The sequence below is a fragment of the Gopherus flavomarginatus genome, chromosome 1 (assembly GCF_025201925.1).
Source record: "Gopherus flavomarginatus isolate rGopFla2 chromosome 1, rGopFla2.mat.asm, whole genome shotgun sequence".
NCBI lineage: Eukaryota > Metazoa > Chordata > Testudines > Testudinidae > Gopherus > Gopherus flavomarginatus.
In genome coordinates, this window is record NC_066617.1 from 138,887,264 (window position 1) to 138,901,086 (window position 13,823).

Below are 13,823 nucleotides of genomic sequence, written 5' to 3' on the forward strand. Positions count from 1 at the left end.
GCCAGTCCCGCGGATTCGGCAGCAATTCGGCGGTGGGTACGCTGAGCTGTGGGACTGGGGACCTCCCGCAGGCATGCAGCCAAAGGCAGCCTGACTACTGTGCTTGGGGCGGCAAAAAAGCTAGAGCCACCCCTGACTAAAATAGTTCAGATGGCCAGCTTTCATACCCCAATCATTCCTGGTTATGCAGCTGCACTCATCCACTAGGCTCTTTCTGAACAGTAACCTACAGGGCACATCTTAGAGTGCAGAGAATTTGTTTGAGGACAAACAATGGGCATTATACCCGTTTCTGCATTATTCACATACATGGCTTTCCTCTCCCTCACTATGTCGTTCTTCTTCTCTGGTCTCACTTCTTTATCTTCATTCCTCCTTGGAATTAACAGGATTAAATTTCCTTACCTGTTGCCCAAGTCTCCTAGATTCTTGATGAATTAGCTGGAAATCTTCTACCAGGGCCAGAGCCTCATCACTAGTCTGTGGATGAGATTTCCAGACCTAAGTCTGGATTACCTCAGGCAGAATGGTCAGGAAATGCTCGAGAACCAGCAACCCTGTGATCTGCTCCTTTGTGTGGATCTCTGGCTGCAGCCATGGATGGGAAAGTTCACAGTGTTGACTGTAAACTTCTCAGGATCCTTCACATTTCTGATAAAATTGTTATCCAGGCCAATGCTGTACTATAGTGGATATCTTCTTTTATGTTAATATAGAAAATTGCCCCAGATTGGGATACAGGAGGGGCTTTTAATGCTTTCTTCAATTCCATCCATTTTAGGGTTCAATGTATGCTGCATCTCCCCCTTCAATTTAGATGTAACTGGAAGCACACAGGTGCAGGTACACCCTTTTTTGAAGTCATAATTATTTCTAGGGTGTCATGGTATAAATCCCCCACTCTGAACCTTAGCGTCCAAAAGATGGGGTACCAGCATGAATTCCTCTAAGCTCAATTACCAGCTTAGTACTTGTAGTGCTGCCACCAACCAGGAATTCCAGTGCCTGGTACACTCTGGTCCCCCCAAAACCTTGCCTGGGGATCCCCAAGACCCAGACCCTCTGGATCTTAACACAAGGAAAGTAAACCCTTTCCCTCACCATTGCCTTCCCAGGCTTCCCCTCCCCTGGTTACCCTGGAAGATTACTGTGATTCAAACTCCTTGAATCTTAAAACAGAGAGGAAAATCCACCTTCCCCCGTCCTTCTCTCTCCCCCTCCCAGACTCTCCCTGAGAGAGAAAGTGATCCTAACACAGAGAGAAAATTAACCTCTCTCTCTCCCTTCTCCCCACCAATTCCCTGGTGGATCCAGACCCAGTCCCCTGGGGTCTCACCAGAATAAAAAAAAAATCAGGTTCTTAAACAAGAAAAGCTTTTAATTAAAGAAAGAAAAAACAGTAAAAAATTATCTTTGTAAATTTAAGATGGAATATGTTACAGGGTCTTTCAGCTATAGACACTGGGAATACCCTCCCAGCCTAAGTATACAAGTACAAATAAAAATCCTTTCAGCAAAATACAGATTTGAACTCCTCCCAGCCAAATACCCATTTTCAAATAAAGAAAACAAACACAAGCCTAACTCGCCGTATTTACCCAGCACTTACTATTCTGGACATACAAGAGCCTGTATCAAAGAGATTGGAGAGAAACCTGGTTGCACATCTGGTCCCTCTGAGTGAACAACCACCAAACACTAACAGCACACACAAAAACTTCTCTCTCTCAAGATTTGAAAGTATCCTGTCCCCTGATTGGTCCTCTCGTCAGGTGACAGCCAGGCTCACTGATTTTGTTAACCCTTTACAAGCAAAAGAGATATAAAGTATTTCTGTTCTATTAACTCCTACTATCTGTTTATGACATAGGGGATTGCCTTAATACAGATCAGCACTATGCTCTAGCCATCTCACTGCTGTATCTCTCTAATGTAACTGGCAAAAGATATCTAAGACTTTGGTCTTGTACTTTAGAATCAACACCACTGGCCATGTCACACTGCTAAAACCACCAGTGTTTGTTTAATGCTTTATAGAGTTGACCAAAATGAATGAAAGTCCCACAGTACTTTATGACTAGGCTATAAGTGAAGCAGAAAAACACTCCTTGAGTAACTATGCTATTGATGTTGCAATGGTAGTGTCACCACGTAAGGAATGGAATTGTACTAACAACCATGAAACTGGCTCTTGCAAACAGATGGCCTTAACTAGGGCTGTCGATTAATTGCAGTTAACTCACGAGATTAGCTCAAAAAAATTAATCATGATTAATTGCACTGTTAAACAATAGAATACAAATGGACATTAAATATTTTGATGTTTTTCTACATTTTCAAATATATCTATTTCAATTACAACACAGAATACAAGGTGTCCAGTGCTCACTTTATTTTTTATTACCAATATTTGCACTGTAAAAATGAGAAATGATAAACAAAAGAAATAAGAGAAACAAGTTTGTTTACATTTATGGGAGATAATGTTGCCCACTTCTTAATTACAATGTCACCTGAAAGTGAGAACAGATGTTCACATGGCACTGTTGTAGCTGGAGTCACAAGATATTTCCATGCCAGATGTGCTAAAGATTTGTATGCCTCTTCATGCTTTGGCCATCATTCCAGAGGGCATGCTTCCATGCTGATGATGCTTGTTAAAAAAATAATACGTTAATTATATTTGCGACTGAACTCCTTGGGGGAGAATTGTACGTCTCCTGCTTTGTTTTACCTACATTCTGCCATATATTTCATGTTACAGCAGTCTAGGATGAAGACTCAGCACACATTGTTCGTTTTAAGAACACTTTCACTATAAATTTGACAAAATGCAAAGAAGATACCAATGGGTTAAGAATCTGAAGTGCCTTCCAAAATCTGAGAAGGATGAGGTGTGGAGCATGCTTTCAGAAGTCTTAAAAGAGCAACACTCCGATGCAGAAACTACAGAATCCAAACCACCAAAAAAGAAAATCAACCTTCTGCTGGTGGCATCTGACAGAGATGATGAAAATTAACATGCATTGATCCGCACTGCGTTGGATTATTATTGAGCAGAACCTGTAATCAGCATGGACGCATATCCTCTGGAATGATGGTTGAAGCATAAAGGGACATATGAATCTTTACCGCATTAGCAATGTAAATATCTTGCGACACTGGCTACAACAGTGCCATACAAAAGCCTGCTCTCACTTTCAGGTAACATTGTAAACCAGAAGCCGGCAGTATTATCTTCTGCAAATGTAAACAAGCTTGTTTGTCTAAGTGATTGGCTGAACAAAAAGTAGGACTGAGTGGATTTGTAGGCTCTAAAGTTTTACATTGTTTTATTTTTGAATGCAGGTTTTTTTGTACATAATTCTACATTTGTAAGTTCAACTTTCATGATAAAGAGATTGCACTACAGTACTTGTATTAGGTGAATTTAAAAATACTATTTCTTTTGTTTTTTACAGTGCAAATATTTGTAATAAAAATAAATATAAAGTGAGCATTGTACACTTTGTATTCTGTGTTGTAACTGATATCAATATATTTGAAAATGTAGAAAACTTCCAAAAGTATTTAAATAAATGGTATTCTAGTATTGTTTAATACCATGATTAATCTTTTTAAACTGCTTGACAGCCCTAGTATTAACCAAAATGTGTAAATTGATTTACTGATGTAACTACAGTGCGATTGAATAAAGGGTATTGTGCTATTAAGATAAGAAAGTAGCTAATAGCAAATAAGGCACATTATAAAGAATGTTTTACATCCAGAATTCTTCATATTTGTGCTACATTCTGCTGTGGAAACTTACTGGTAGCTAAACTGTTACAAATATCTGTTACAAATGGCTGAACTAATTTAGCTGAAACTTTTAAATAAATCAACTTGAGGCGGATACCTGGCATCAAAAATTTCAGTCCAAGTGGCTCAAGTACAATTCCTGTCCCGGCTACCTCTATATGTGCAAAGTTTGGAAGAATCCGTCAAGTGAATAAGATGGATGCCCTGTTGAGTCTTGCGAAAACAGTACACCAGGTTCTTTCATCTGGAAGCAAACAAAACCATCACTGATAAAGTTTGTAGATGACACACAAATGAAGAATACAGGTCTGATATAGAGCTATCTGGATCACTTGATAAGCTGGGTGCAAACCAACAATATGCATTTTAATATGGCTAAATGTAAATATATACATAGAATCATAAAAGTGTAGGACTGGAAGGGACCTCAAGAAGTCTTCTAGTCCAGTCCCCTGCACACAAGGCAGGGGTTGTACCGTACGACTGGAGAATTGCTAACATAGTTCCTATCTTTAAGAAAGGGAAAAAATGTGATCCAAGTAACTATAGGCCTGTTAGTTTGACATCTGTATTATGTAAGGTCTTGGAAAAAATTTTGAAGGAGAAAGTAGTTAAGGACATTGAGGTCAATGGTAATTGGGACAAATTACAACATGGTTTTACAAAAGGTAGATCGTGCCAAACCAACCTGATCTCCTTCTTTGAGAAGGTGACAGATTATTTAGACAAGGAAATGCAGTAGATTTAATTTACCTCGATTTCAGTAAGGCATTTGACACAGTTCCACATGGGGAATTATTAGTTAAATTGGAAAAGATGGGGATCAATATGAAAATTGAAAGGTGGATAAGGAACTGGTTAAAGGGGAGACTACAATGGGTCATACTGAAGGATGAACTGTCAGGCTGGAAGGAGGTTACTAGTGGAGTTCCTCAAGGATCAGTTTTGGGACCAATCTTATTTAACCTTTTTATTACTGACCTTGGCACAAAAAGCGGGAATGTGCTAACAAAGTTTGTGGATGACACAAAGCTGGGAGGTATTGCTAACACAGAGAAGGACCGGAATATCATACAGGAAGATCTGGATGACCTTATAAACTGGAGTAATAGTAATAGGATGAAATTTAATAGTAAAAAGTGCAAGGTCATGCATTTAGGGATTAATCATAAGAATTTTAGTTATAAATTGGGGACACATCAGTTGGAAGCAACAGAGGAGGAGAAGGACCTTGGAGTATTGGTTGATCATAGGATGACTATGAGCCGCCAATGTGATATGGCCGTTAAAAAACTAATGCAGTTTTAGGATGCATCAGGCGAGGTATTTCCAGCAAAGATAAGGAGGTGTTAGTACCGTTATATAAGGCACTGGTGAGACCTCACCTGGAATACTGTGTGCAGTTCTGGTGTCCCATGTTGAAGAAGGATGAATTCAAACTGGAACAGGTTCAGAGACGGGCTACTAGGATGATCCAAGGAATGGAACACCTGTCTTATGAAAGGAGACTGAAAGAGCTTGGCTTGTTTAGACTAACCAAAAGAAGGCTGAGGGGAGATATGATTGCTCTCTATAAATATATCACAGCAATAAATACCAGAGAGGGAGAGGAATTATTTAAGCTTAGTACCAATGTAGACACAAGAACAAATGGGTATAAACTGGACACTACAAAGTTTAGACTTGAAATCAGATGAAAGTTTCTAACCATTAGAAGAGTGAAGTTCTGGAACAGCCTTCCAAGGGGAGTAGTGGGGGCAAAAGACATATCTAGCTTTAAGACTAAGCTTGATAAGTTTTTATGGAAGGGATGGTATGATGAGATAGCTTAATTTTGGCAATTGATCTTTGATTATCAGCAGTAAGTATGCCCAGTGGTCTGTGATGGGATGTTAGATAGGATGGGATTTGAGTTACTGCAGAGAATTCTTTCCTGAGTGCTGGCTGGTGAGTCTTGCCCACATGCTCAGGGTTTAGCTGATCGCCATATTTGGGGTCGGGAAGGAATTTTCCTCCAGGGCAGATTGGCAGAGACCCTGGAGGTTTTTCGCCTTCCTCTGCAGTATGGGGCATGGGTTACTTGCTGGTGGATTCTCTGCAGCTTGAGATCTTCAAACCACAATTTGAAGACTTCAATAACTCAGACATAGGTTAGGGGTTTGTTATAGAAGTGGATGGGTAAGATTCTGTGGCCTGCTTTGTGCAGGAGGTCAGACTAAATGATCATATTGGTCCCTTCTGACCCTAAAGTCTATGAGTATTATCTATGCCATTATCTAAATCCTTGATGAAGATATTGAACAGAATTGGACCCAAGACTTGTCCCTGCGGGACCCCACTTAATATGCCCTTCCAGTTTGACTGTGAACCACTGATAGCGACTCTCTGGAAATGCTTTTCCAATTAGTTATGCACCCACCATATAGTAGTTCCATCTAGGCTGTATTTCATTAGTTTGTTTATGAGACAGTCACGTGAGACAGTATCAAAATCCTTACTAAAGTCAAGATATAGCACATCTGCCCTTTCATCTCTATCCACAAGCCTTGTTACCTTGTCAAAGAAAGCTATTAGGTTGGTTTGACATGATATGTTCTTAGCAAATCCATCCTCCTTGTTACTCAGGGGGAAGGATAGCTCAGTGGTTTGAACATTGGCCTGTTAAACCCAGGGTTGTGAGGTCAATCCTTAGGGGCCACTTAGGGATGTGGGGTAAAAATCTTTCTGGGGATTGACCCTGTTCTGAGCAGGATGTTGGACTAGATGACCTCCTGAGGTCCCTTTCAACCTTGATATTCTATGATTCATCACTTTATTATCTTGTAGGTGTGTTTGCAAATTGATTGCTTGATTATTTGCTCCATTATCTTTCCAGGTACTGAAGATAAACTGACTGATCTGTAATTCCCCAGGTAGTCCTTATTCCCCATTTTATAGACTGGCACTATACTTGCCCTTTTCCAGTTCTCCAGAACCTCTCCTGTCTTTCATGAGTTTTCAAAGATCATCACTAATGGCTCAGATATCTCCTCTGTCAGCTCCTTGAGCATTCTAAGATGTATTTAATCAGGCCACAGCAACTTGAAGACAACTAACTTTTCTAAATAATTTTTAACTTGTTCTTCTCATTTTCACTGGTGTTCGCTCTCTTAGATGTCCAATAACTACCACGTTTCACTTCTTGGTGAAAACGGAAACAAAAAAATCAGTTAGCATGTCTGCCATTTCCACATTTTTTGTTATTGTTTTTCCCCACTCATTGAGTAACGGGCCCACCCTGTCCTTGGTCTTCCTCTTGCTTCTAATGGGTTGGTAGAATGTTTTCTTGTTACCCATTATGTCCCTAGATAATCTAATCTCATTTTTGTGCCTTGGCCTTTCTAATTTTGTCCCTACATGCTTTCGTTGTTTATATTTATCCTTTATAATGTGACCTAGTTTCCACTTTTTGTAGGACTCCTTTTTTAGTTTTAGATCATTGAAGCTCTCCTGGTTAAGCCAGGGTGGTCTCTTGCCATACCTCCTATCTTTCCTATGCAATAGGAGGGTTTACTCTTGTGCCCTTAATGATGTTTCCTTGAAAAACTGCCAGCTCTCTTGAACTGATTCTCCCCTTAAACTTCTTTCCCATGGGATCATACCTACCAACTCCCTGAGTTTGCTAAATCTGCCTTCTTGAAATCCATTACGTTTATTATACTGTTTTCCTTCCTACCATTCCTTAGACTCATAAACTCTACCATTTCATGATCACTTTTATCCAAGCTGCCTTCCACTTTCAAATTCTCAACCAGTTCCTCCCTAGGTGGTCTGTAGTAGACCCCTACCATGACATCACCCTCATTTTTTTTACCCCTTTTATCTTTACCCAAAGACTTTCAACAAGTCTGTCTCTTGTTTCCATCTCATCTTGGAACAAAGGTTATAGGACATATTTACACAATGGGGGACTCTACCCTGGGAAGCAGTGACTCTGAAAATGATTTCGGGGTGATGGTTGATAATCTGCCGTAAATGAGCTCCTAGTGCGACGCTGTGACCAAGAGGGCTAATGAAATCCTTGGATGCATAAACAAGGGAGTCTCAAATAGGAGCAGACAGCTTATTTTACCTCTGTATTTGGCATTGGTGCGACCTCTGCTGGAATACTGTGTCCACGTCTGGTATCTACAATTCAAGAAGAATGTTGATAAATTGGAGATGGTTCAGAAAAGAGCCACAAGACTGTTTAGGGTATTAGAAAATTGTAGTGGGACTCAAAGAACTCCATCTATTTAGATTAACAAAGAAAAGGTTAAGAGGTAACTTGCTTACAGTCTTTAAGTAACTACAGGAGAAACAAATATTTAATAATGAGTTCTTCAATCTAGCAGACAAAGATATAATACAATCCAATGCCTGGAAGTTGAATCTAGACAAATTCAGATTGGAAATAAGGTGTAAATTTTTAACAGTGCGAGTAATTAACCAGTGGAACAATTTACAATTGGTGGATTATCCATTGCTGACCATTTTTAAATCAAGATTGGATGTTGTCCTAAAAGATATGCTCTAGGAATTATTTGGGGAAGTTCTGTGGTCTGTGTAATGCAGGAGGTCACAATGATCCCTTTTGGCCTTGGAATTTATGAATCTGTGAAGAGTCTAGTTGGTACAAGGCGCCTCTGTGTCTTGCAAAACTTGTATAAAGAAAGTCTGTAAGGTCTGTGTGCGATAGAGCCTTTGGTGGCTGGGCGGCATAGTGGCTAGATCATTGGCCAGTGGGGACGTAGGGGGACCTGGGCCTTCCCTCTTCTCCAGGTCCCAGCCCAGGGCCCTACCAGAGGAAGTGGGGCTCCTGCCTGGCCAGTGTGGGTTCCCCCACTGGTACTTTCTACTAAAGTCTCTTTAGTTTGGGGTGTAGCCCCAGGTAGTCCAGTTATCCCACAGTTGGGGCTTATCTGCAGACTCCTCTTGGCAGGGAAAGACTTACTTGCCTCCAGTGGCTGCATTGGTTGGCAAGTCGCAGATCTCCACCTTCATGTAGGCTCCTGCCTCCTCGCCAGTGAGTCCCCAACTGAGCGAGGCTCAAGGAGCGGTGCCAGGGTTTTTGCCATCCTAGGCGGCAGCGCTCCTCCTCTGAGCGTTCGGCGGCAGGTCCTGGAGCAAGAGAAGGACCCACCGCTGAATTTCTGCCGAAGACCCGGAGCGGAAGGACCCCCATTGCCAAATTTCCGCAAGGGCAGCAAAATGCCCCCCTCAAAATCCTGCCGTCATAGGTGACTGGCTAGGGTTGCCTAGTGGAAGCACCAGCCCTGCCAGGCTCCCTTCTTTTCTCCCCTCTCCAGGCCTGGCATTGGCTGCAGGTATAGCAGGGTGGGGCTAGCTGAACCCATAGGGTTTTTTTTTAACCCCTGCTGTGCCAGGTGGCAGCTTCTCTGCTCCTGCACACTATGGTAATATAGTTTCAGCCAATATAATATACAATATTAATATTATATATAATATCTGGTATATTTTTGTTTATCTATGAATTGTATTCATGTTAAACTCTTTCCAGGATGCTTTTTATTTATGTTCAGCTCTTTAACCAAGGGAAAATATGAAATGTTGTAATTTCTGTGCCAGAAACAGAGACATGCCAAAAAGATAAGATAAAATAAATTATTTTTGTTCATGTTGACCAACATGCAGGCTATACCAAGGTACAGGTGTCTCTAAGCTTTGCTGACTTCTGTAATACCATGTTCAAAACAGGATAAAAAACTGTCACAAACTGGTGTGTAAATCTTGGGTAATGCTGGAATACCTTGTTTTGTTGTAAACAACTTGAATATAAATATGAGACAGGCTGACCACTGCAAGAGATGGTGCATTACCAGCTCTGGAAGACAAATGTCTCTGCATTGTGCTGATTTACAGACTCAGATACTTTAAGACCAGAACAGACTATCATGATGATCTAGTCTGACCTTCTGAAAATCACAGGCCACAAATCCTCACCCACTCGCTCCTGCCATAGGACCATAGCCTCTGGCTGAGTTAATGAAGTCCTCAAATCTTCAGTTAAAGACTTTAAGTTACAGAGAATCCACCATTTACACTAGTTCAGTCCAGCAAGTGACCCAGGCCTCGTGCTACAGAGGAAGGCAAAAAACCCTCCTGGATCTTTGCCAATCTGACCTGGGGGAAATTCCTTCCTCACTCCAAATATGGTGATTAGTTAGACCCTGAGCCAGCATCTGAGCAAATCATACCTTTAATTAATAAAGTGACTGGCTGAGTCTAGGTTATCAATAAGAGAACTGCATCCTAATAACAAACAAACTCTTTAGACAATCCAAGACATTATACAGGTGCAAGTGAAGATCATGGCCAGTGAGAGGTATTCTTGCAGGCTTCATTGGGGAAGAGAAACAAACTAAAATGAGCCATACATTACATATTCAGGAACAGAGCAAGCTCTCTCATCCACCCAACTCCACGGTCCTGGGGAGAAGCAACAGAACACCCCTTCTCTCACTCCAGGACCTGCCGCAGAAGGCTCAGAGGAGGAGCGCTCCAGCCTAGGAGGAGTGTCAATTCTTACTCTCAATGCTACAGGATATGTAATTCCCAGGCTGGCTCTCTTCCTCTCCCAGATTGTTCCCAGACAGCGCTAAGGTAAGAAACATCCTGAGAAGGGCCAGGGGTTACCTGAGTTTGACCTCTAAAAAGTTTCATATTAAGATTCAGAGCTTCCTGGCAGAAACAAAACAAACAAACAAAAAAACCCCACAAGCTCGTCATTCCCTGCCTCCGAGCAGTGAGGTAGCTCTTTCTTAACATACAAATCCTTCTTACCCGGGCACGTCCATGAGACCAAAATCTCTGTCGCTACAGGTGTAGTGTATTAAAATACTCCTTAGGAATGTGCTACTTAGGGTGCACTGAGCGTGCTCGGTACATCTGCTGAAGCCACTGCCCTTCACCTTGTCCTTATTAGTCGTAAGTTTCTGCGGACTACTTTTGAGAGGGGTTAAAAAGTGACAAAAGGGGCGAATCGGAGGAGGGGGGTGACCAGGGTCTGAGCAGGGGGTGAAAATTTACTGGTCTGGTGGGTCAAACAGCTGGAGGCAACATTAGGGGAGGGGCTAAAGGGCAAAATCAGAAAGGGGGGGGAGGCAGAGTTAAGCCCAGGAGTGAGGTGGTGTCAGAGGGCAAAACCCTGGTACAAGCAGGGGCAGAGGGGGTAGCAGTTACCCCCGTGGCACTGAGATAACAGTGCTTTGTAAACTGGAGAGCAGTGGGTTAAAAGCAGATGCAGCAGAAGGAAAAACGGAAGTTCTTTCTTTATAGAGGAAAAAAAGCCCAGCTCTGAGATCGCTGCTCAGCCATCCCTCCTACACTGAAGACGGGGTCCCAGTCCCATTCAGTACCTGCGCATGCTGCCTTTCCGCTAGCTGAATTGCAGCTGCAACCCTTCCGCTAGTGTTTGTATGCGCAGTGACAGGGTTAAACCACAGAGCTCATACGCCTTTGTAGAGAGGACCAGGAACTACTGCAAGGGGGGAAATTAATATAAAAGGAACTTCCTGTCCCCAACTCTTTGCCCTCCTCACTTGTAACTTAGCCCACTGCAGCAATTGTGCATTAGAGTTGCGTGGCTGAATCCGTTTCCAAAGAAGCATCGGCCCCAAACAAGGAGGTTTCTCTGGTCCCACATGCTGCCAGCCCAGCGAGGTGAGTCTGGGCTGAGGGGAGATAGCAGAGTAGTAGGAGGGCTGCAGAATGGAACAGCAGGGGGGGCAAGAAATCCTCTCCTGCAGACCCAGGGGAACCCAGGGCTGAACCGCCGCTGGCAGAGGCAAGAGGAGACAAGTCAGGGGCAGGTCATAGTGGGGCTCTGAGGTGGATCAGGGACTTTTCTAAACCAAATAGGGAGCCTGAAGTTGGTAGCCCGGTCCGGGGGACGAGGGGGAACGAGAGATTTCTGCCTGGGTGCAATAGCCTGAGCCTTGAGCAGGGAAGTCCTGCCTGGATCTCTCCACTTGTCTATGGAATTGCAAGTACCTTACACAGGAGCCTTTTTTTAGCTGCTTTGCCTTCGTGCTGATGTCTCCTGCAAGGGGGATGCAGAGATTTGGGAGTGGAGGTAGGGAGGGAACCTGCCCCTTGCCTGACAGTGAGATAATAAACCTCTCAGAAAGATCTCTTTTCCAGATGGAATTGTGTGTTCTGGGGTGGGTAATAGGTGATTTTGTTTCAAAGTCTCTCATGAACTAAGGATGAAGTCTTGCCCTTTTATAGGGTGGCCACTGTGTCCTGTTCTCAGCAGGATTGATGCCAGGCTCCCCTTAGTACAGATGGTCACCAGTGTGTACAGTGTTTGCAGTGAGACTAAAGGCAAGGCTACCCTCACTGAAGATGCCACACAGTGTGCCATCAGGAGGCAGAGAAGTTCACTGAGGGGCAGGTGAACATCTAGGGAACACACAGAGACAGTGTACCAATCAGCTTGGAGTGATGTGGGGAATCAAGGGGATGCTGGAGGACAGGAGAAGCTTGAGGGGTAGGGAGGGATACTCTTGAGGGAATGGAATGTGGGGACAGGGTGGGAAAATCTGAGATAGCAGAAGACTGAGGGGAAAAAGAAGAATGTGGAGGACAGGTGGAAGCAGGAGATAGATGAGAGGGGCTGAGAGGTTGTGGATGGAGGAAGGAGAGGGATTGGGGTGGAGAAGAATGGCAGCTGCCCCATCCAGGAGGTAAGGGGGAGATTAGTGGAGTTCCCTCTAAGCAGCCAGGGACGTAGCTCATACTCTTGTGTGTGCATTGTCTGTAAGGTTGAATCTTCAAGCTTAACTGATCACACCAATGGTGGGGCAGCAGACATACACTGAAGGCTAAAGAATCAGACTCTTTTTAAAAATCTGTCTCCTGACTTTTGGGAGCTAACTTGTGATTTTTGAACCATTGGGGTTGGTCAGGCCCACCAATGGAGGGGGCAGGGAAAGAAGGGCAATTGCCCAGGTGGGCCACAGGGTTCCTAGGCACATTCAACTGCACTGGCCAATCGCAGAGACCCACAGGGCCCCCCAAAGCATGGGGCCCAGACCATGCCTAGGAAGATGAGCAGTCCCAGGAGTGATGGATTCGTCATTTCTGCCCCAGGCCCCGTCTCCCTAGGGATAGCCCTGGGGCCTGGGATTTCTGTCAGTAGACCTGGGGTAATACTGTAATGTGCATCTTTACGAGCAGGAGGCAGGCAACCCAGCTCCTTCTCCAGCTGTTCCCAGGCTGGGGAAGATAATGATCCAAACAGTGGACCAAATTCAATGATGAATCCTGGTCACATGCCCCCTGTGGGACATTGCACATATGCTAAGAAGACTCATTACAGCCATCTCCATTGAAGCCAGGAGAGGGAGAGAGAACAAGCAGTAACTACTGGGAGCTTTAGGAATAGGAACTGGGACCCATTACAGGACTTAAGGTAGTTCCCTCTTATGCTCTCCTTTCTGTGCTTTCCCCGTAAAATACAGCAGGTCCCCTCCTATCCCTTTTTCTCTTCCATCTTCAGACCAGTCTTCTATTTGCCTCTCACCCCTGGCCCGTTTTCTCTGCCCCTTTCATTCCTTTCTCTGCTCTCTTTCTATACATTTGCCCTCTGAATTGCTTTTCATTTAAAGAAAACAACCAATCAAAAAAGAGCAAATATCTTTTTGGGGTAAGGACTGTCATTTATGGCATGTTTGTACCACTCCTAACACAAAATACGCAGCTGCGTAGGGCACCAGGAAATTTGGGGCACCAAATTACCTGGTGTCCTGTGCAGCTTCGTGCTGCTCCAATCCTTGCCCTGCCTGTTCCCCAGGGCCTCCACCCCTGCCCTGCCCCAGCCCCATCTCTTCCCACCCCTGCCCTGCTCCAGCCCTACCCCCACTCCACTCCACTCCACCCCACCCCTTCCCCAAAGCCCCCACCCATGCTCTGCCCCAGCCACACCCCATTTCGCCCCAGCCTCGTCCCCACTCCACCCCTTCCCCAAAGCCCCTGCTCCT

The 13,823-nt window shown here is 43.8% G+C and overlaps 1 protein-coding gene across 1 annotated transcript in view; it reads left to right on the forward strand.

Moving 5' to 3' along the window:
• The first annotated feature begins 10,629 nt into the window (after positions 1–10,629).
• LOC127042895 (zinc finger protein 391-like) overlaps positions 10,630–13,823 on the forward strand; it is a 43,205-nt gene continuing 40,011 nt past the window's right edge. The window contains exons 1-2 of the mRNA XM_050936410.1: positions 10,630–11,502; positions 13,021–13,255. The gene's annotated coding sequence lies outside the window, so the exon portion shown is untranslated. The remainder of the gene's footprint in view (positions 11,503–13,020; positions 13,256–13,823) is intronic.